The sequence below is a fragment of the Poeciliopsis prolifica genome, unplaced genomic scaffold (assembly GCF_027474105.1).
Source record: "Poeciliopsis prolifica strain line A6 unplaced genomic scaffold, Auburn_PproV2 SCAFFOLD006, whole genome shotgun sequence".
Classification (NCBI taxonomy): domain Eukaryota; kingdom Metazoa; phylum Chordata; class Actinopteri; order Cyprinodontiformes; family Poeciliidae; genus Poeciliopsis; species Poeciliopsis prolifica.
The window spans coordinates 8,812,346-8,835,192 of NW_026562381.1; the positions used below are offsets into that span (position 1 = coordinate 8,812,346).

The 22,847-nt window shown below is 36.4% G+C and overlaps 1 long non-coding RNA gene across 1 annotated transcript; it reads right to left on the bottom strand.

Annotated features, from left to right (window-relative positions):
- Window positions 1-14,693: 14,693 nt before the first annotated feature.
- Window positions 14,694-19,443, bottom strand: LOC129360707 (uncharacterized). The gene is made up of 3 exons (XR_008606086.1): window positions 19,367-19,443; window positions 16,894-17,043; window positions 14,694-15,156 (listed from the first exon to the last, which is right to left on the bottom strand). It is a non-coding gene; the product is annotated as an uncharacterized LOC129360707 (long non-coding RNA).
- Window positions 19,444-22,847: the final 3,404 nt, after the last annotated feature.

A 22,847-nucleotide genomic window follows, 5' to 3' on the forward strand; every position in this document is an offset into this window, starting at 1 on the left:
TCTTCCTGTCATTCAGCACATGTTTCTAGGGCCCTGGCGACCTTTGACCCTACCCGTGCAGACACACCACTGATCTCAGCCTCACTTTGGTAGAAAAGGCTTGTGTTGAACACCTCATTGCGTTTTACTTTCTGTAAACAACACATTCACCTAAGCAGATAAAATAAACTGGTTTAACAAAATTGTGAATTATAACCAGATAAACTAAACATCCATTTTAATGTTTAGTTAAGTGTGTCAATATTGTTATGTTAAATTCAACAACTTCATACTAACAGATTGCAATTCAGGGAAATGTGGAACATTATGTGATTAGTAGATTTAAAGAACAAAAAATGTTTAATGCAGTTACTGTATTTGTGTTTTAGCTAACTGGTTGTTAAAATCCAGTCAAGAATCAATCATCTTTGGTGACAAAATTCTGGAGAGATCAACACAAGCAAGTAAGAGCTTTACTTCAGTTCTGTATTCATTAATAGTTTGAAAATATTCTTGTGATGTTTGATTGATCTTGGTCAGAATCAAACAAAAATAAACAAAAGGAGTTCAGGGCTGAAAAAAGGTATTTGCCCCTTTCAGATTTTGTCTTCCTCATATGCAAGCTTGTCACTCGGGGGTCATTCATCCCGTCTTGACAGACAAACATAGGCAGAGTTAATATAAAAACCATAACAATTTAACTCAGAGAGATAGCTCATTTGCTCATTTGTGTCTAGATAATTCCCAATTCACAGCAAGCATCAACTTCAGAGTAAGAAAAGTTTTGTCCTCCAGACTCCAGATGTTAAACTCATCAAGAATCTCTCTGATGAGCTGGAGGAGACTTCATAAAGCGTTGGGACTCTGTGTCATCAATCATAAAATCCAGGTAAATAAATGACTGCAACGATGAACTGAAATCAGTTTTAATAGCAGTCTTTGGCTAAACATTGACATGATGAATGAGGTCCAATTAATATTGTGGTGGTGTTTTTTGGATTTGTAAGAGCAGCATTTTGGAGTGCTGGACTAAAAGTAGCATAAATGATATATGAGTTTAGTTGTTCATCTGTTCGTTCATGAAGGAAGAACACTGGCTCATCAATTTTAAAATTGCATTTTAGCTTATTTAGTAAGCTAAAACGTGCTATTTTATTGCAATTTCACCTTTTCTTTATACCAGGATGAATTTTCAGCTTTTTCCACTTCTGTTAAGATTGATGAAATTCTCAATAGTTTCCACTTTTTAATAATTTGTCTGTGATGTCATGTACTTCAAATAATTTGGAGATGACATAGTAACATTTCTCAGATCCTTGCCAATGTCTTTTCATCTTGGAATTATGCTAACATACACACCTGCATGCCTCAGAACTGCACACTGCTGCAACTCCAGATTTCAGAAAATGTTTAAAATTCATATAGCTGTGAATTTGATGTCTGTTACTTAATAAACAGTGTGGTATCTGTTAGCTGGATTTGTAAAGTTTCATGTAAGTTTGAATAATTTTATAAAATTATAAAATTATGTTCTAAAATTAACATGTGACATTTTATTTCATTTCATGTCTATGTTATAAAATGTTATAATAGTTATATCTTCTGGATATCTAAAAAATGTATTCAGGGTGTTTTTTAATGGAAAACCCCTGATCTTCAAGGAACATTGTGGCTATTTTGTTATTAAAACATATTCATAAAACTATTTAAAATTACCTGCAGAAAATATTTTCACTGTTTTGGATGTATAGATTCCAGATCACCCTGACACACGGTTCATATTAGTCATCCAAGATATGCAGAAAAGGTTAATATAATGTTCAAAATGGAAAAAAAATTGAGGTGCTACCTTTACACTGACCCAACACAGGATGACCGACTCGTTGGTCAGCCATGTTGTCTTTCAGCTGCCTCTCAGTGACTTTCAATCACTTTTATTTTACTTCTCAAAACCACAGATGCAGTCATATTCTTCCATCAGTGTAATGATAACATAACCTCTCATTTTAATGCACATCAGTCTCTGTCCAGCTTACCACCACACAAACACACACACACATGGGCGCACACACTTAAATGCAATTTGCACAACTGGCAGACATCTGTTGATAATTATTGGCCAGTCTCTGCAGAGAACCTGTGATATTTAATATTTCCTAACCACTTGAACAAATAAGCCATAATAACTGCAAGGTACTTGACCACAGGAGTAGAAGAGATGTGCAGCATGAGAGGAATCATGTGAGCTTTGGTTGGATTTGCTTTAGTGTGATAGGATTTTACTCCTGGCACGTATTTGGAAATCATCGTGGAAATCTACCGCCAAACTCTTCACCTCCCTGAAGAAACCGCAGCTTAAACAGTGGACAAACATTAGAAATAATTTCTAAAAAGTGGAAATAAATAATTCCAAACACCAATCATACATACTGTACACACAGGCATACTTGCACACACAAAAATGCACTTCAGGTTGATGAGCTGCAGAGGTGTTGCAGAGCTGCTGAGCATCAAGAGACGTTCACAAAACACTCATTAACTTCCTTACAAAGCTTTCTTTGTGACCCGTGAGGTCCTGGGCTACTCTGACTGCTCTCTGCTCTCTATACACACCCACAAACACACACACACCCACCGACAAGGATGGTTTCTACCTCAATGAAAAAGTACGTAGACACCCAATGAGAATAAAGCTTGGATAATTTTTTGAAGAGATTTTCTTGTAAGAAGAGATAAATAATTCTATCAGTCCAGATACATTTCACAGATTACAGGAAGAGTTACAACATCTCTCACTGGGCTCCTAGTTAAGTAATCCTTTCACAGCATATTGGTCCAGGTAAAATTATGGCAAATATGAGCTAATTGAGACATTCTGGCATCTCAAACTCTTCCCCAAAACAATCTAGAGTGTTAAAAGAAGCCAAAGACTAACTGAAACCACCATCTTAAGGATAAATTGTTTCATCATAGCTGTTTTTTACATGTGAAAACTCTTCACCAGCAGTCGAGTGATGGAGCTGCTCTTCCCCAGTGATGACTTTACCACCAGGTACTCCTTCCTGTCTGCCCTCACAACAAAGTGAGCGACCTGCTCAGGTTTCATCTTTCAGGAGGACCGGTCGAGGCGGCGAAGCCTGTTTCCCTTCCAGCAGATAAGTGGAGAGGTTTGAGGAAGAGGTCAGCAGCACACCAGGGGATTCCCTGACAGCGGCTTTGCCAAAGACCACCAAGGTGACTGTGGAGATGAGTTGACAGGCCACATTATTTTCCAGAGGGAAAAGAAACATACAAGGTGCTGGAAGAGTATACTGGTGGCATGTTTTACTTTGTACTGTTTGCAGGTGTAAAGATACATCCATCTGAAAAATATAGGGCACCCTACTTTTTTTAAACATACTTAAACAAAAAAAAGTTAATTCTAATAATATATTTATTCCCTCTTAAAAGGGCTAACGTAATACATGTCTAAATAACATGAACTGTACATAAGAGAGCATCATCATGTTGAAGTGTGAAAAAACTAAACAGCGAGAAGTGTGAGAGCTGGCTGGTAACTTATGAATATGATGATAAAAATTTAAATCAGCCATTCCACTGTATGCAAAAGAGTCTGCAAGTCAAACATATGCAGGGGTTTTTGTAACCTGACAACCTATATTCTAAATACACCTAATTAAATGATGGAAATATCCCATTCTATATTTAACAAACACATGTGAGTTTCACTGTTTGTATTAAGTCAATCAAGTTTAAGTTTGATGAAATTGTTGTTCTTTAAGTTGCACCTGCAAATACAAACATATGCATTAAGTACAACTAAAAATCCAAGAGATACAAGACATAAGGAGACAACCTGCATGATAGATGACAAAAGAATTGGAGGGAACCTTCTAATTATGAGACGGAGATGCACAGGCTCGTTCTTCCCACAGGGGCTCTCTCACATCTGCGGCCTCATGAATTGAAAACTGCGGTGAGGGGTTTTGGAAAGGACTAAGAGTGGCACCTTTTGCTAACCACAGTGCACAAATTGCCTTGATTTTTCTTTTCACCACAAACGATTGCTCCCCGAGCTTTTCGTGACCTGTCACATAATCAGGCCCCTTCTGACTGCCTTGCACCGAAAAAAAACACGAATCATAATACACACCCCTTTCATTTTATTGCCTTATTAAAAGAATTCTGGTCAGTTTTTGCATCTCTAAAATGAGCATGTTGGTTTTCCCACCACATAGAGCTCCATTCATCATAGACTGGTGCAGGGAGACTTACTGCTCTTACATTTCTTGTAACAGAAGGGGCAGAGCTCCAAAGGTTGGCATTAATTTTAAATCAAAGCAGTTAGAATGAATTATTTCCTGACAGATTCTCACCTTTTGCCAGCAAAAGTTTTTTAGAATCACTTACGATTCAGCATTGGGATTTCTGCACATGTCTTTGTTTAGTTACAAACTAATTTGTCACCTTTTATACTCCTGACTTCCTCTTAGGTCAAGAGGCCCCTGTGGCGCCCTAAATGCTCATGAAGCTTGGTGGTGAATCTGGTGCCTGTGAGGCATAACTCTCCCTGTCAAAACAGGGCAAGAAAGACTATGATTCTTTGCCCCAGAAGTGAAACACTGCTAAACTCTAATAGGCAGGCAGACATGAGGTCATACATTGAAATGATTGCATTGCTGGCCTGTTTGAATAACTTTAAAACAAACTATGTAACTTTGTACTAAAAGTTTAACTTGAAAAGTTTTTTTCATATCAGCTGGCTACAATTTTGTAATATTACGGCCATAAACTTTAGTGTATGTTATAGGGATTTTATGCCAAAGTGGTTAATAAATATGAAGTGGAAAGTGAATGATTCATAATTAAAAAATTTTCATGAGCAAAATGCTGAAAAGTGAGCAACCTATGTGTTTTCAGAACCCTTTTCCTCTGATGCCACTAAATAAAATCTATTACAAAAATCTTTGTTTGGAAATTACATACAATTAGTAAATTAAGTTTATCTGTGTGGTTTGTTATCTCAGAATAAATCCGGGTGTTCTAAGTACTACTATATCCACAATGTTGGGCTGGTTTTTGTCTCGTCTCCCTTCCCTTTTCTCTGCAGGGCATGACTAGCAGGTGTTGTCCCCAGCTGGAACACATCTGACCTAATTAGGAAGGAGTTGATGAGTGTTTTTCCTGAAACAGACAACAGATAGTATGGATGTGGTAATATGACCTTCCTAGACTTTTGTGAGATGGTATTGAGATTTTATACTCTTCCTTCAACAAAGACAAGAGACGTGGGTGGATGTACAAACTAATCACTGTGTCTGCAATCATTAAATGACTAAAGTCTTTCAAAAACCAAACATGACAGCTACGAACTTACTGAGCTCTGGCCCTTAACGCTAACTGCCTGGGATCAATTAGAAGCAGCCATAAGGGCCAATGGTAACTCTGAAGGAGCTGCAGAGATTAACATTAACGTTCAGGAGACTCTGGAGACTCAGAAAAGCTGTAGAAGAAGGTGCTTTGGTCAAATGTGTCAAATAAAAATGCACATCATCACTGTAACATATGATGATGTCAGCATCATGCTCTGAGATTCTATTTCAAACATGGACTGAAAGCATGAAGCACGATACAAGGTAATCCTATGGAAATTGAGGATTTGGAAGATTGAGGTTAAACCTTAAATATACAGCTGGACTGACAACAAAATGATTTTGATCAAAGCATATTGTATGTTGGAATGACCCAATCAAAGTTCAAATGTGAAATAAGATGAGAATTTCTTACATGACTCATAAACTGATGGTCAAAGATCACATCCAATAGCTTAAGCAACTGTGCAAAGTAAAATGGGCATAAATAAAGAGAAAAGACTAAAACACTTTTCAGGTCGTTAGTTGAAATTTATGCTCTAATTTATGTTGATCTAATTTTAAAATAATAGTGAAATAATAGAGATTGCAACATGGGGAAATGTAAAAATGTGCAAGGTCTATAAAAACCTTTGCAAGTCAACTGTACAAGTTGTAAATGCTAGAATTTGAGAACAGAGATGTCTCATTATCACCAGAGGAAAATCTTTTTTTTTCCGAAAATCTGATGTTGAACTTTGAAATGAAAACATGGAAACGCTCCCTCGCCCACTCGTCCAACTTTCTCAAAGTGGGCTGTTGTCCAGCAGCCACATGTAATCACTTCGCAGTTTGTGTTACTGCACATATTGACATTTGAAGGTGATGTTTTGAAATACTGGTCAATCACATATTTTGACAGGACGAACGTGAACCTGACTGAGTGTTTCTGTTTTCAGGGTGAACTAAAAAAAAAGAAAAAACCCTACCTATGGTCATTTACAGTAATGTTCTCTTCTAGCGAACGCTGCTGAGAGCACACACCGTGAACGTGAAAATGAATTTGAAAAAGGGAGCAAAAAACGGACTAAAAAGAGAGCTTTTGATAGAATGAACTGCACCCAGCTGTGAGCTGGACCCGACAGATGTGCTGTTTAAATAAACTAATGCCAGGTTTTAAAACAAACCAACTGCTAAATGGGAGATTTTATTTCAGATTATAATTTCCTTTCAGATGCAGAGATATAAGATGCAGTGATAATAAGTAGTGATAGGTCTTAAATGATTTCTGATTAGTTTAACATAGGTGTTCAGATTTCATGTACATTCACATAAAATTTCTTTTTTTTTTTTGCAGTCTGTTTAAAAGTAATTTCAACTTAAGGAGCAGTAGGTTTTGATAAATGAAGCAGCAGTAGCTGAAATCACTTACATAATTAAAGATGTTTATACTTCTCTTATATCCTAATTATACACTTATGCATTTGCAATTTTGCAGGAAAAATTCAGCGGCCAAGATAAAAGTCACACTCAAAGCCCTTTTCTTTTAGCCAATTGGAATAAATACCTTATTTCTGGACCATCACACACATTAAGATGTTTTCTTTTTCTGCGCAGTCAATCATTCGCTTTGACATACAAAAATAGACTGGGACACTTAGCAAAGAAAACCTCGTTTATAACACGCCTTGGTGCATATATTTAACATATTTAAGAAACACTCCAGCATGTTGTGGGACTGCAGCGAGAGGTCCTTGAGGCAATGTTTGCTTTAATTAACAAAATGGAAATGGCCATTAAAATTAACACTTTAATTATCTTTGCAATCAGAGACTGCTTCATGTGGGTAGAATTTGACCTCATATGTAAAGAAAAATAGATGTGGTCATCCTGGTGAAGAAATACTGCAACACTGAAGTGTGTTAGGAGCATTAACCTTGTGCAGGGGTGCGTCAAAAGACTTCTTCTCATTGACTTTTGGCTTGCAGCCTTCTGAGGGTGATAAAACACAGGTTTCCTCTCCTGCTCATGCACTGTGAGTCTTGGATGCTAAGGTACAACATGAAATATTTGTGTGGGAACATCATCACAGTTTGAATATATTGGCAATGGCAACGGGGCATAAGGCCGTCACTATTTGTGCCACAAGATGAGAGGCTGTTCCTTTCACTGGCGCCAGGGGCCCTGTGAACCATGAGCTGATTAAAAGGTCGACCTCATGTTCGTGCTGACAGTGGCGGCATGATGGAAAATCGCTCTCAGTGGCGGAGACAATGATCTGCGGCTTGATTCAGCCAGGGGAAAGGATGAGGTGTTTCTTATAGTGTGAACGAAGTGATGGTTTGTCAGCTCTTGTCCCCCACAAATGTTGCAGACCTTGTCATGGTGCCTGCTACTTAAACACAAAGTGGCTTTAATATTTCACTTGCTTGTAATCCTCCCGCAAAGGGCAAAACTTTAAAAATTTTAATCCGTCGTGGTTGTCATTAATCTTTTTTTGTTGTGTTGTTTTTGGGTTTTTTGTGCTGTTTTTGGTAGTTCCCCGGGTATTTCTCTACACAGGCTGTTTATTTCAGAGTAGTAGGCGACACGAAATGGGTGCCAACTAAACATTTGCTGTGAAGATATATATGGTTTTTGCTTTTTTCTGAAATAAAAATGTTCTAATCATCAGATAAATTTTTATTTGGCACAGCAATACCTGAAAAGAAAGAGCAGTTGCAAAATGATGGTTTTGGTCACTCTGCAAAAAAAGCAACATGGTGGTATATAAAAATAGTAATTTACCCCAAGAAATAAGGCTGTGCTGCACTTTGCAGCAGCAACTGATGATGAGTCTGTGGAAAAATGTCCTACTTTTTAAATTTTTTTTATTTTTTTAGCATAATTGTTTCAAATAATTTAATAACTTTTTTAAAGTATCTCAATCAGATTTTAGACTTTTACTTGGTCAGCCTATATCTTAATTCAGGGATACACTTTCTGGTGTTGCTTGGATCAGTTTCCTGCTTATAACCAAAATATTTTCTGCAACAGGACAGAAATTATGGTTACATAAATTGTAATGTGGAAATGTCCAGTTGTAATGTAATATCTTGAATTTGGATCACTGTCTCTTTTAGAAGTTTCTACTCTTTCTAAAAGTCCGCCTTCAGCATATCATCATAATATTAAGTCTTAAGAAACATTTTGATGTGTTTACTTCATTATTTCTTTTCTTGAAGTGTGTGAAATAAGTTTTTTTAGTCATTAGAAATCAGGATCTAATCCTCCAGTGATGTGAAATCCCAACAAGTGAAGATGTGCAAATCCAAGATTTTACCACTATGGTAAAAAGCGGTGATTTGTTCATTTAATGTGATTTATTATTATTATTATTATTATTATTATTATTATTATTATTATTATTATCTTGCTTAAATAAGATATGTCAGTTTTATGTGAAGTTTATAATACTTTAAAAAAATACTTGTCCAGTTTTATTCTCTTTATAGATGCCCATCTGAAACTGAGGGTCATTTACCACAGCGTTTCCGTTTTATTGCCACCAGGAGGCCATTATAGCTGTAAGAGGGATAATACTAAGATCATGGTAAAATATAAAAAAAGTAAAAACCTTTTCCTGTATTAAAAAAAAGATGCGGGATCTTGTTCACTCAACAGATTAATTTGTATATTAGCAACAAAACATTTCAAATGAGTGCCATATCTGTGATCAAAAAAGGAAATTTATTTTTTTTAAATCAAGATTTTCAAAGACATATCAACCTAATTTAATGTGTCAAGTGAGTTTCATCAAGATAAATAGAACACAGTCTGCATATTCCAAAACTTTGTACAAAGCAGCACAAAGCCTAATGAATCCTGACAAGTCATTATACATGACAATAAGTATCATGTCCTGAAACCTCTTTGACGACCGCAGTGATCTTCTGCCTGAACACAGCACATGATCCTCATTATCCAACTTTATCTTTTCCATGTGTAGACGACTGCTCGGTGCCAAGAGGGAAAATATATCAAAAATCCTCTTCATGCTCCAATTATTCACTTTCATTCAACAGTAATCAGGTCTATTTGTAGATTTTCTAATTGTTTATTGTTGCGAACAATATAGTTTCTGGTACTTATGTAATGAGCAACAGAAATTTAATAATTTCTTCAAGGGGTTAACAATACTCATCTCCACGAAGCGCAAAAACTATTTTACTTTGAAGGATTTGAAAAAAACAAAAACAATGGAAGAATAAAACATTGGAGCTATGCTTGGTGTATATCAGAGAGGTAATTGAACGTTTCCTCACTCTGTTCTGCAGTTATTTATCACCTCTGACTTTGGGCCGAACCCACAGGAAGTCAAGCATAAGTGCAACAGGAAGAGATGAAGGTGACTGGTTGGATCCCCAGAATGTAAATCTAGATCTTTTTTATGAGGCCAGGCCACCCTGGAAGATGAAGTGCTCTTGTTGTGAGAGAAAACACTGGAGCAGTACACATGTCATAACATTGACACCTATGAGGGGGTCGGCTGGGATCCATCCTCAGGCCATGGCTCCCATGTGCCCTCTGGGCCTCAAACACCAGAAACCCCAAACGTCTGAAGCCATCCTTGTGTCCTCACAGGTTCTTTTACCTTGTCCACTTTCGGTTTCGCCATCCTCAGGTCTGCCTCGGATGGTCACATTCGACGTCTTAAGGCTGGTACCCAAATCCTCTCCTCCAAAGCACTTTCTCAAACAATAAACAGAGAATCTAGGTGGCCCTACCAGAGCAACTGCAGTAAGACACTCCTTCTCTGCTCACTGTGAACTACCTCAACTATCGCACAACCTCATCCATATAAACAAATATCAAATTATTTCACAGTGTGAACAGTCTACATACGTTTAACATACAGATCCTGATTCATACTTTTCTACAAATTGTCAGGGAATTTATTTGATGAAGCAAACAAAGTAATTTAGAATTGCAAAATGGAAGGTTTTTTTTTTTTTTTACAAGTAGTAATCTAAAAAATGTGGTCTGCATTTGTACTTAATTCAGATAATTCATGTACTACCCATTCACAATAAATTTGTCCTTAAGGCACTTAAAATCTCTAATTTTTACTCTGATAACCCTAAGTAAAATCCAGTCAAATCTTTTGATCTTTATCAGCTTTATAAATCTGTACTTGTCAATTTTTTCTATTCTTTTCTGTCAAAACTCTGTTAGATTTATCATTCTCCTTCAACCCGAGATTGAACAGTGGTCTGTGACATGATCAATACGCCAAATCTTCTATAAGCTTCTCCACAACATTTTTAGTGAGTTTTCATGGAACTATTTGATCACTGATGTTCCAAAATTACACACACAACTACTAAATGCATTAATTGCATGACTTTAGATGCCAATAGGATGAGATAAATTCCATTTGAGGCATCCAAGTAAACAAAAAATGATTTTTCTATTTGTAAAGAATCGTTTTAATTACCATTTGGTAATTTTTCTGTTTATGTCACAGACTTACGCACAATTCTACTGCATAATACTGTATATTGATAACATAAGATACCTTAAGTGTGGGTTTGCAATGAAAATAAATGTTGAAAGCTTTGAATAGTGAACATTTATGCAATGTGTGGGCTTTGGAAGATTTTATTTATTGAGCTTATTTCTCTGATGTTGTGTTGAGATATACAGCTTGAAAATGCAAGGTAAACACAAGCAAGATTGTTCGTTGATAATCTACACAATATTCCAAATATCATCATATTAAAGATGACTTTTTGTTAGGGTGACACACTGATTAAAACAAAGTACAATTTGTAGAGTTGCAGCATAGAAAGGCGTTGACTCAGATATGTTGATAATCTGTTTTTCTACAGATATCCCCTTACTTCCAAGTTTAAATTTCTTTGGTGTGTTGAATGACCTAACGGTCATGTCAATAACACACGTGTTGGTGAGAACACTTTGCTGTTTGTATGGAAACCGTTTGTCACATTTCATTAAGTCACACAGACCACTTTGCTGCTCCCAAACATGACTCGGTTGGTGTTTGGACAAATATTGCTGACACACTTACTTAATTGACCTTTTCACTGTAGGTTACTCACCTCTGAGTGGGATCGGTCCTCTTTGTTTTCATCGCTGTTCGCTGCAGGGTTAGAGAGATTTAGTGTTGTTGTGGCTGATCTAACTGCACCAGAAGTACTTTGCAGGAAGTTCTGTGTTTACCTCCAGAGTGCGACAGGAGCCTGGGAGATGACTGAATAATGGGGTTTATTTATATTCACACTAACCTATGCTGGCCAGGCCCCGACACTTTGACTTGGGAGACACGTTCTTGTTGAGGGACGTCATCAATGCTGTTGCACTTACAGATTTTTTTCCAGAGCCATTAGGGTCAGTAGGAATGAGTATTGGAGCTCAGATGCTACATTTACCTTAACCTGATGGTAGCACCAGTCTTCTGTAACTACATCATTACATATAACCCAAAAACACAAACACAGCCCCAATGGACACTAATCACCTAAAAGACAATACATTTAATAACAAATTATATATATAGATATATCTGTAATTTATATCTATATATAGAGAAAGAGAGAGGCAGAGAGATAGAGATAGAGACTATATCAAGTAAGCTGTGCTGTTACATTAGTTTAATTTTAATGTGGTCCTATTGATATAAATGTACTTTTTAGATTTTTAAAAAGCAAGGTATTACATTGAAGAATACCTTGAGTAGTCCTAATGTTTTGGATTTTGTGCTAGAAATGATCAAATGTGGCTTTTTCTTTCTTTTTTTTTTACAAGGACAAATGTGAAGCTCTTGTTTGTAGCAATACTTTAAATGGTTAAATGTCAGAAAACTAACTTGGTTAAATGTAAACAACAACCACAGTTATACTTTTAGCTCAGTCAGTTTTTATTTGATTTCTGTTACCTGTCACAGGGCTACCATACCATGGTTTGTTATGTTATCTTTGCCCAGAAAAAGATGATTTTATGTCCAACTGGTTGTAGAATGTGTGTGTTTTCCTCTCTATGTTTCAACTTCTATCTAAGAACAGCTAGTGCAACAGCATGTACAAATTGTATAATTAATTTTCCACTTCCAATAGAAGGTCAGCAAGGACATTTATGTATTTATTTATTTATGACCAGTAAGTAAAGCTTTTGTGTGTTATTTTTACTTATTAATTTTCTAAAACAGAAAGAGAAAAATAAATAAACATTACATTAAATAAGTCCTTTTCTGAAACTAAAAAAATAAAGTAGGTTTATGAGATGAATAAATTAACAGATTTATTTATCAGGCATACGCTGACATTTATTTTATTAATAATGATTTAGACCCAAATCAGGAAGCAGATAAAAAATGTCTAAGAAATATTTTATGTGATTTGTCTTAATCTATTACCAGTGATTTGATCACAATAAATCAATATTAGTTTCTGCCAAAAATGTATATGGCTCCCTCTCCAAATATTCAGAAATGTCACAGTCATTTAAAATAGACTTACACAGAGAAGTTTTTGAATTTGAAGCGACGAGTATATTTGGAGTTGCCGTATATTTATACTGGACTATTTAGCTTGGCATCTCTCTGCTGATAATTTATGACACATCTGGTGTCAATCTGCCATCACCTTCCTCATAAAAGGTCCTCAAATCGTGAATATTTTCCTCAGATGGCAAGAAATGCTCGTTATGAACCAGTGCTTGATTTGTGGAGTCCATCTTTTTCACAGTTGCTTGGGTATTTGGGAGCGAATCAATGCGTCTCAGAGCAAGTGAGTGAATTTATATACTTGGGAGTGTCTCCACGGCCATTGCTGTGGCCAAGTGTGTGTCCCACACAGGACCACAGCGGAAACCAGGAAAAAAAAACGGCATTAATTCAGGAGGAGGGGGAAATAAGTAAAAACATAACATGTGAACTTCGTCTCCTGCAGTAATTCAGCATAATGAAATCCTATATTTCCCCTTTTCCTGCAAAAACAAGCTGAGGCAAGTGCCTCACAAGCTAAACTCTAAATCTGAAAGGTGGTGCGTTTTTGATCAACTTCTGACCCACATAACATTTTACAGTTTGCACTTAAGAGTGAAAAACTATCCTCGTCTTGAGGGCTTTCTGCATTTTCTAATCCTATCTTTGGCAGCTATAAGCAGTGAGATCAGTGAGGCAGATTAATGGAGAAGCATCTGTTTCTCACATATGAAGCAAAAAAAATCACAGTTTTTTTTAAAAAGAAAGAAAGATTTAATCAATCTGATCTCTTTCTCGTACAGTTCCATGTTTCTCCGACATGCTCTGAGATGGGCACTAAAGCAAGTTGTAGAAAGGTTTCAGTCAGAATATCCTCTGTGGAAGCGAAAGAGCGCGAAGGCTGGAAAGAGGGTTGACCAGTGAATGTTTCATTATATCTAATGTTGCTTTCCCTGAAGCGCTCTCCAAAGTAAGCGAGCTGTGTGAGCTGAGGCTCGAAATGCTCAACCCCCTTGTGACCACTTGGAGCAAAGCAACTCTCCACTTTCTTATTTTCGCCCTCAAACGAAAGCCTCTGCATGGATTATGTGTTTGAGCACAGTGCTGCTTTTTATTTAGCTCCATTTTTTTTTTCTTTTGCATGCACGTTTGGAAGCGTAGGATTTCTCTCGCTGAGAAGAGGGCTTGACATGACTGCAATGTGTAATATTTTTAGGGCCATACAGGCAAAGTGTGATAAATATTTGTGCAAGAGACACTGCCATTCCAAACAAATTTACGGCGAATCTTCTGGAGGCGATGACATAAAAATTCAGAATTAGGATTAACTGAGTGTTGCTAAATTTTTAATAATGTGAAGGAACATGAGCAGCTTTAATTAACAAAACATATGGTATTACAGTCTTACTCACCCTTCACACAAATGTTATGTAAATGCATTAATCATTGTAATTGTAAATCAATATTTGTTTTAGAGGGACATTGCACATTTGTGAGTATTTTTAACAACTAAAATGTAAATGCCTGTGACAGACTGGTGACCTGTCCAGGGTGCACCCTGCTTCTCGCCCGAAATGTTCGCTGGAGACAGGCAGCAGCACACCTCCTGACCCCACTAGGGACCAGGGTGTAAGAAAAAGGATGTATGGAAAACGTAAATGCCCCAAACTATAACGTCCCCCTCCCAGATGTTACAAGCTGAAAAATTTATTGATGATAAAAACAAACCAGAAGACAGACAGGGGTCTAAAATATCAAATTAAAATGCATCATATTAAAAAAATAAATAAAAACAACATATATCCCACTAAATGGTTAATCACAGGGATTTAATAAATTCACCGTAACAGTTGTAACTGTGTGCATACAGCCTGTTGCTCAGCCGGCTGCAGGATCTTTGCTTTGATTTTCTCCACTCCGCATGTGCGAGGACTTAGCGGATTGAGATCCCAGACATCTGTTGAATATTAGGGGCAATAACAGCTGGGCGGACCTCAAACACGGTCACCCACTTCACCCCGCTGTGTCTCTGAGGATAACCCCAGCTGCCTCGCACTCCAGATGACAAGTGCCCGCTCACTGGCCCACTGAGTTCGGGGGCCAAGTGATGAGCCAAGCCTCGCTTGCCCCAGACAATTCATCATAAAACCTCTCCTTCTTCTCTTTTCGTCTCTTACACGGACTCCCTCCCGATGTGCATGAGAACAAGGTGGGTGGTATGCAATGATTTCACCGCGATAACATCCCTCAATGTTTGATTTCTCATATTGGGCAGCTTGTTGATGTAATAAATTTTAGCTCCACGGTGGTTGTCTGTCAATCGCTCTCTTGTGTCTTTTCTTTCTGCAGAAAGTCGAAAAGAGATTGAACCAGGTTGGTCAGACAGGCTGGGTTCATGCTTTTAATTCCATGACTGAAATTATGATTCTTGTGCAGGTTTAATAAATTGTGAAGTCAAAAATCTGGAATAAAAATGTTTGGCAGAAAATATATAATAGTCACCTAAAACAAACATTTAATTATTTGTAATATGCATGATACTGATATAACTTTTGGGTATTTTGGAAACAAAAGAAAGTTTGGACCTTTCAGTTAAAGCAATTTTAATTTTTAAAAATGTACATTTAAAACAAAAGAAAATACAAAAAATCCACAGAAGCCTAATTTTACAAATATTAAAGTAAAAAAAAAATGCAGTTAAAAGCTAACATAAGAAAATGGACTCAGGGGGCATGATAATTTTTAACATATATATTAGTTTTATATGCTGTTAGTTTCACATCAAATATAAAGAAAAGTGTGCCTTTAAAATATTCTACTTTATTTTCATGAGCCACAAAAAAATCTTTCCCCAAATTCTTGAACAATCAAGATATATTTTTTTTTATCACATGTGAAATGGAGCTGTTTGTTCTTTGTGATCTACATGAGCTTCAGTCTCCAGTGGAAGCCATTTTGTCCCTTTCTCTTTCTTGTTATTGAATCATGAACAAGGACCTTAACCGAAGGCAGCATTCTGGAGTCCTTTGCAATCTCTTGGATTAGTCGTTGATTAACTTTAAATATGAAATATTTAAATATTAATTGACACCACAGTTCAATATTTTTCCATTTGTGAAAAAAGAGTCTCACTGTGGTTCATTTGTGTCGCAAAGGAGCTTAGAAATTGTTTTGCAGCCTTCTGCCACAGATAAATCTCTGTGATTTTCTGTATAATGGGACATAGTGATGGTTCTTTTTACAGTCTTTTACTACAATTTGTGTTATCAGACAAGTTCTATTTTAATGATTTTTTTTCATTTTTATTCTTAAGGTCTGACAGTAATCTGTGGTAACTGATGTTGAGCTCCATTTAGTGTCATAACAGTGAACATGCAACCAAATTAATTTCCATTTTGATAAAAACATCCATCCATCCATCCTCATTCATGCTTGCAGGGTCACAGTGAGGGTTAAGTCTTTAGGTGAGATTATTTAAAACAGTAAACAACAAAACAAATTTCCAAAATCTTCACAAATTTGAAAAGTAAAAACATTCCATAAAAATGAATCTTTCTGTGGCATTTTGATAGTAAAAACACATTTTTGCACCTTAATTTACTTATTTCAGCTGTTTTATTTTAGCCAATTTGAAATGCTAACTTATTATAGGGTTGGCATCCACAATTTTCTTGTCATTCTTTGTGGCATGACTGCTAAGAGGTATGCAGATTTGGTTAAAATGCAAAAAGGAAAAGAAAACAATAGCATTAAACTAAAACACTCAGTTTTTACGTTTCTGTTTACTAAAATATTGCAATATTTGCGTATTTTGCTTAACTTTTTACTAAACATGTTTACATAGGTTCTAATGACTCCACTTTTCTGTTTTCTTGTATAAATAAAAATGTTAAGAATGTGAAAAATACTTAAAGTTTTGACAGTGAGTTTATTGATTGGTCAGTCAATATTGTTGTTATTTAGCTTCAAACTGCTTACCTAAACACTCTCTACCACCTTGTGTAACTTGTTGGGATCAGTTTTAAAATTATTATTGAAAAAACTACTTCAATAACCACATTCATGTAGAGCTACACTCACAAGCTGGCGTCTGCAACACTGAGTCCAGTCGCTGCATTCTGGGTGTCGTTATGGAGTCACTTTTTATGACCTTGTGATTAGTGTTTTTATGGCTGTAGGGAGGTCTGCAGATGGTCTATGTAAACTTGTCACACTGGGGCTCTTGTGGGGCTGTGAAGGAGAGAATTAAAGCTCTGTTACAGATGGAGGAGCAAAAACAGAGATGGAGTGCCCTCTTCTGGCAGGTCTCGGGTCCTACGTGGTTGTGTATGACACTCCGCACATGAGCTGACAGGTTGAAAGGAGTCAAATCTGTCAAATCTGGGTTTTATAAGTGATGATAATAGTTTGTGTGATGAAACAAAATGACTTCAATGCAGTCTTCATTGTATCACTACAATGAAAACAAAGAAAAACAAATAGCATATAGATTTGCCAACTTTTAATAATTTATTTAATCAATAAGCACCTTCAACTAATGACCAAATACAGTTCCAGATTAAAAAATTACGTCCACTGTAAGTGAATGTTGAGAAAAATTGCCATAAAGAAGGCAGACAGGAGGAAACTGGAGGCAAATGTGAGAAGTGACACCAGTTAACTGTTTGCATTCACACTTGGAAAGCAATCTGTTCATAAAAGCAAAAAATAAATACAATTATATCAATAATGTTCACTAACGCAGGTAATTTTGCTTGAAAAATGCTACAAAAAGAGTTAGATAGGAACCAAAACACCAAACAAATGTGACCAACTTTGCTTATGTCCCATGACATTACATTTTATTGATCAGGTGATTCTTATTTTAAAACATACTTGTATGTTTCTGACAACATTTCAGCTTTTGACAATGTTTTTCAAAAAACTGATGGTTTCGGCAAAGGTCCTGTTGTCCTGGAGACATCGATGACCCTTACATCCTGCACAGCAAGCTGGCATTAACAGGCCATGTGTTATGTGTTTTACACATTCTTCAACATCCAGGATCCAATTTCACTCACTTAGCTCCATTTCACACATGTGGCAAAGTATTGTTAGAGGGGTGGTGGGAAAGGGGAGAACATGGGCAAAATGTTCATTTTAGAAGAAAGGGTGAAACATTCATATTTTTCGTAAATTTTCTGGAAATTAGCTATTTTTCAGCCTTAAGATATGATACAAAATATCATTTCTAAATATACATCAAAGTAGGAGCATCTGAAGACAATTTGACATGATGTGCCAATGACAACTTAAATTTTAGGTGTTTCAATATTTGTCAGAAAAAAGAAGAAACTGAAGTAACTGTAATTATAAATGAATAAATATTTCAGTTCAAACGCAGCTTAACTTTATCAAACCTAATATCTTGAAAACTGTTTAATTGTAGCAACAAAGATATATACTGGACACCAGGCAGCAGATATATCTTTAATATTTTCCCTCTGATCTTAAATGTAATTTTTCTTCACCCCGTTCTGCTCCAATCAGACAATTCCTGACTTATTTCTTAGGGCTATGTGGTTATATGTGCTCATTAACCATTAAAACACTTGCATGTTGAATCAAATTTCATTTCACAAACCATTACTTTAAGCTCCCACTGTTTCAATTTCAGCCTAAAACACATCAGTGAGGACGTAGTGAAGGATGAGAAATGAACGGGATGTTTAAAATGGAGAATATGTAACAAGTAGCACAAAATGCTTCTTTGTGAGATATATTGAGAGGGAAAACCATTTGGGATTATTCATAATGACACAAACACTCACACTCTCTCACATACACAACCTGAGATTAATGTAACTTCAAACGTGTTTTTCTTCGTAATGCATCATTATGAAGCAGTGAAGCTGTCAGTGAGAGGAATTTGAGCACTTTGGTCACAGAGCCGGCTATGCAATTATTTCAGAGACACGTTAAGTTGTTTTACTGATGGTGGAGGGACAAAAGCCAACAGAAAATTGAGCAATACCACTTGGACAACAGGTGCAACATTTCACAAGTAATGCACAGTCTTAATGTAGGGTTTTGACATCAAGACAAATTTCTGATTAAAAAATGTTTAGCTTAAATTTTAATACAAAAAATGTGATCTTGAGACATTACATAAGTAGTTAGCAGAGGCTAATGCTAGCTATGTTATATATTCACACTGTGTTCAAAGAATTGGTCATTAATTCATTAGCGACAATTTGTGTTGTGAATTCACTTTTTTCTTCTTTTTATAGTTTGTGGGTCAGCATATTTTCCTTGTTTACAAAATGATTTTTTCTGGGTACTCTGACTTTCTTCCAATATGAAAGAATATGTGGCTGGGAAAGTTAATTTACCTTATAATTGACTACTCTCTTAGGTCCCTGCCTCCAAAAGTAATTGGGCCAAAGGCAGGGAACAGTTTGCACAACTTGCTTGTCACAAACACAGAGACACACAACTATGCACACACCGACACATGCCTACACACGCATCTACATGCACTCATATTTATGGACAATTCAGAGTAACCACTTACCCTGACAGTAATGTTTTTGAACTATGGGAGGAAGCCAGAGTACCTGGAGAGAACCCACACCTGTACCAGGATAACGTCTCCATGCAAAAAGACTGGATTCAAACCCAGGTCTGTTGATCTTTTTGTTGCATGGCAACAGTGCTAACAATAGAATAATAACTAATAAAATTTATTTAAAAATGCCAGATGCTTTAAATTAAATGCAGGGAGAAAGGAACCATAATAATAAAATGCTGAAATGACACATTAAGAGTGGCCAGAGAAATCTGTACATGTACTTCTTTTTTATGGTAATGTAATGAGCCATTTTGGGTATTTGCTAACCTTATAAGCTCCACTTTCTTCCCATTTGGCCAAAGCTGAACCTGGCTCCTGCCGTTACCCACTAAGTCCCCAAAAGAAACCTGCAGTGCTTGTTCAGCAGCTTTGAGTTGGACAGTCCTTGTGGAAGCTCTACATGTTCCCAAAAATCATTAATGAAGGCATTAATTTCTTATGAAATCACCACAAAAGCATTCTGTTTTGGATGACATTTCATGCCACTAGCACACACATATTCCCTTGTTTAATGACAGTCATCTCTATGTGGTAAGAATCTTGTAAGACAGTCATCTTTAATGTGTTTGGATACAGTTAAATCTGAGGCATAATGCATCTATATTTAACTCAGTGGTGCTGCCGCTTGGAAAAGTGAAGGCTTGCCTATTTTTTCAGGTGCTTGTACTTTGGAGGCTGGTGAGCCACAACCTTAGAGATTTCCACTCCACAGAGCCACACTCGCTCCAGAGTACGGCCTTCTGGGAAGGCAGCATGTGTCGACTAGGACTTGGCAATGGATGATGCATAATTATGCAATAATCAATCATGACATGGTCCATTAATGCTGATGGAAAGGAGGAACTCTGAGACATGGACGATGGCCTTTTTCATATAAACATGGAGACATAGAAGCTGCTAATTTGCAGCAGGTCATCAACAGCCATAAGGTCAATAAGTCAAAAGTTATTTATAAAGTAGATCTACTTCCTGTTCTTACATATTTTCTGTCATTCATCTTTTGCATTATTTATTAACTGAAATTAATTCATTATGAGAGTGCCCACATTAGTGAAAACTAATTGAATGAACTTTTAAATGGACATATCCAAGGCTGTTACTGTAAATGATTTTGTAATGTTTCATAAAATTATGAAAGTTATGTTTGTAATTACAGGTTTTACATTTGTAAGTTAAGTTCTACTTCCCCCATGATTTATCAATATTTCTAAGATTTTGGTCCGTTTTGTGTTTTTGGAGCCTTTGTTTAATGTAGACAAATCTCTCTCTTCAATGCTGATAGGAGTGGAACCTTGTCTAGTCGTCTGCCACTGTGGCCCATCTATGTCAAAGTTTTGTGTTGTGCAAAAGGTAGTAAACCTTGATTGTAACAAGTAGTCATTTGCTCTGCTTTTGTCTTTCAGTTATTCCATAGAAGTCAGCCCAGACATGCTCAAAGTTCCTTAAACTCATTTTTTCCCAATTCTGGTGCTGAATTCAGAGTCGAGATCTCTCAATCCTATCTTGGTATAGATAGGATCAATTTTTTCAATCACTTGCATCCAGTGTGACAAACCAAACTTCTCAAACCAACTTCTTTATTTATAATTATAGAATGACCAATTTATAGTACTCACTATTTTCTTGTGCATAGTTTGAATGTGGAAGTAAGTCACTGTTTGCAATTGAATCATAATTGTGACTGTCATTACTAAAGTAAGAGTGAGGTTTAATTAAAATCTCCATTTTTTAATGTCGCTCTTCATCCATTTTATCCAACTTTGTCCTTAAAATGCCTGCAGTGTCCCAACGTTATAATTGCTATTTTTTACCAATGTTTTATAGTGAACTTCACTTAACCACTATGTTCATTCTTTTATTAAATTATACAGATGTTGACTGGATTTATTTGGACAAAATTGTTCCCTTTGGATTTTATGTAGCGTTGTCAGAATAAAGGGGGCTGAATACACTTGCATGTGGTTTTCTTAATAGTATTAATAATTTCCTTTCTACTTCATATGACTTTTTGTTGGTCTGAGCTAATAACATACCTTGCCCTTGTATATGTAACATGACAAAATGTGAATATTGTGCAATGCACAGCAAAGTGTTGCACTGTGCTCAGAAAATGTCAAGATGGTAAAAGATGATTTAATCAATTTCCAGGGAGTATTTCTTTATTTCATCATCCTTCTGCTATTGTTTCACCATAAAAATAAACGTCACCCTTACAACCCAGAGAGCTATACCACACACGCCTGCACTCTTTTCACCTCTCTAAACATCTTGAAGCAGCATGTCAAGAAAGAAACCAGACTATTTCCTATTCTGCCTCGTTGGTTTTTGGCAGTGAAATAAAATAAGAAGTGCATAAGCGAACTATGTAGTACAGAAAACAATAAAATTTTTCTTATAAAAGTAAAAATTAACTTGACAAATTGTGACTGGACCAGACACTTGGACTGACAGAAGCACTGAGAGCGTAGCAAGACAGACCAAGAACTGCGTTGTGGCGCATGTTTGTACAGCTGAGCGCAAGCTGAAGAAGCCCAGGCCCCTCTCTCACACTCCATTAGGCCCTAAGCTCCACGGAGTGCTGCACTCAACACATAAACAGCCTCCTAGAAAAGCTTCGGGATGTATAGGAGAGGCAGAGGGACGCCAGGTCAGCCAGCAAGAAACAACAACTGTCTTTTCACATCAGCACAATGCCTCCAAATTACAGGGAGAGATTACAGAGTTGAGACTCGACAAAGACCTAAACATAAATATGTTCACATTTCTCTATGCTCCAGTTTAAACTACATCTTAAAAAAAATAATATAATTGGATTGTTACTAAGAAAGTCTGTTTGTTGACACTAATAGAGACTAACCTCCATCTCACTTTAAGACCCGTGATAAGAAACCATCCAGTGCTCAGAGTAATTTTGTTAATTTACAAAAGGAAATAAGTTCTTTGTTAAATAATGATGCTTTAACATAACTTTGAACGTTATCTGGGTATGAATTCAATTGAAAACAGAGTTAATATTACTACACTTAATAAAATTAGTAAAATGATAAAGCAAAATACATCTTTAGCTGAACATGAACAAAGGTTGCAGTAGTTTCTTTTCTTCCCTGACTGGAGTCATAGAGTCATAAAGTGTTAATCTTATCACATTTCTCAATATGTTAACATGTCCATATTTAGGTACATTCAAGGGCTAAAAAAACATACTAGATCCTGAGCTTAAATTATGTGTATATCTCAAAAGTATGGGGGCTTTTACAAGCCTTAATGTTATCAGTTAATGCAGACATACAAAAACAGTCCCAATTCTGCATGCACAAACACTTCGAGCCCACCACAGAGCTGCTGTCAAAGTGGCAGTCCATATAAACCCTGTCAGTTGCTGTAAACAAGCATTAAGGGTTTAATGTAGGTCTCCATTTGGTGT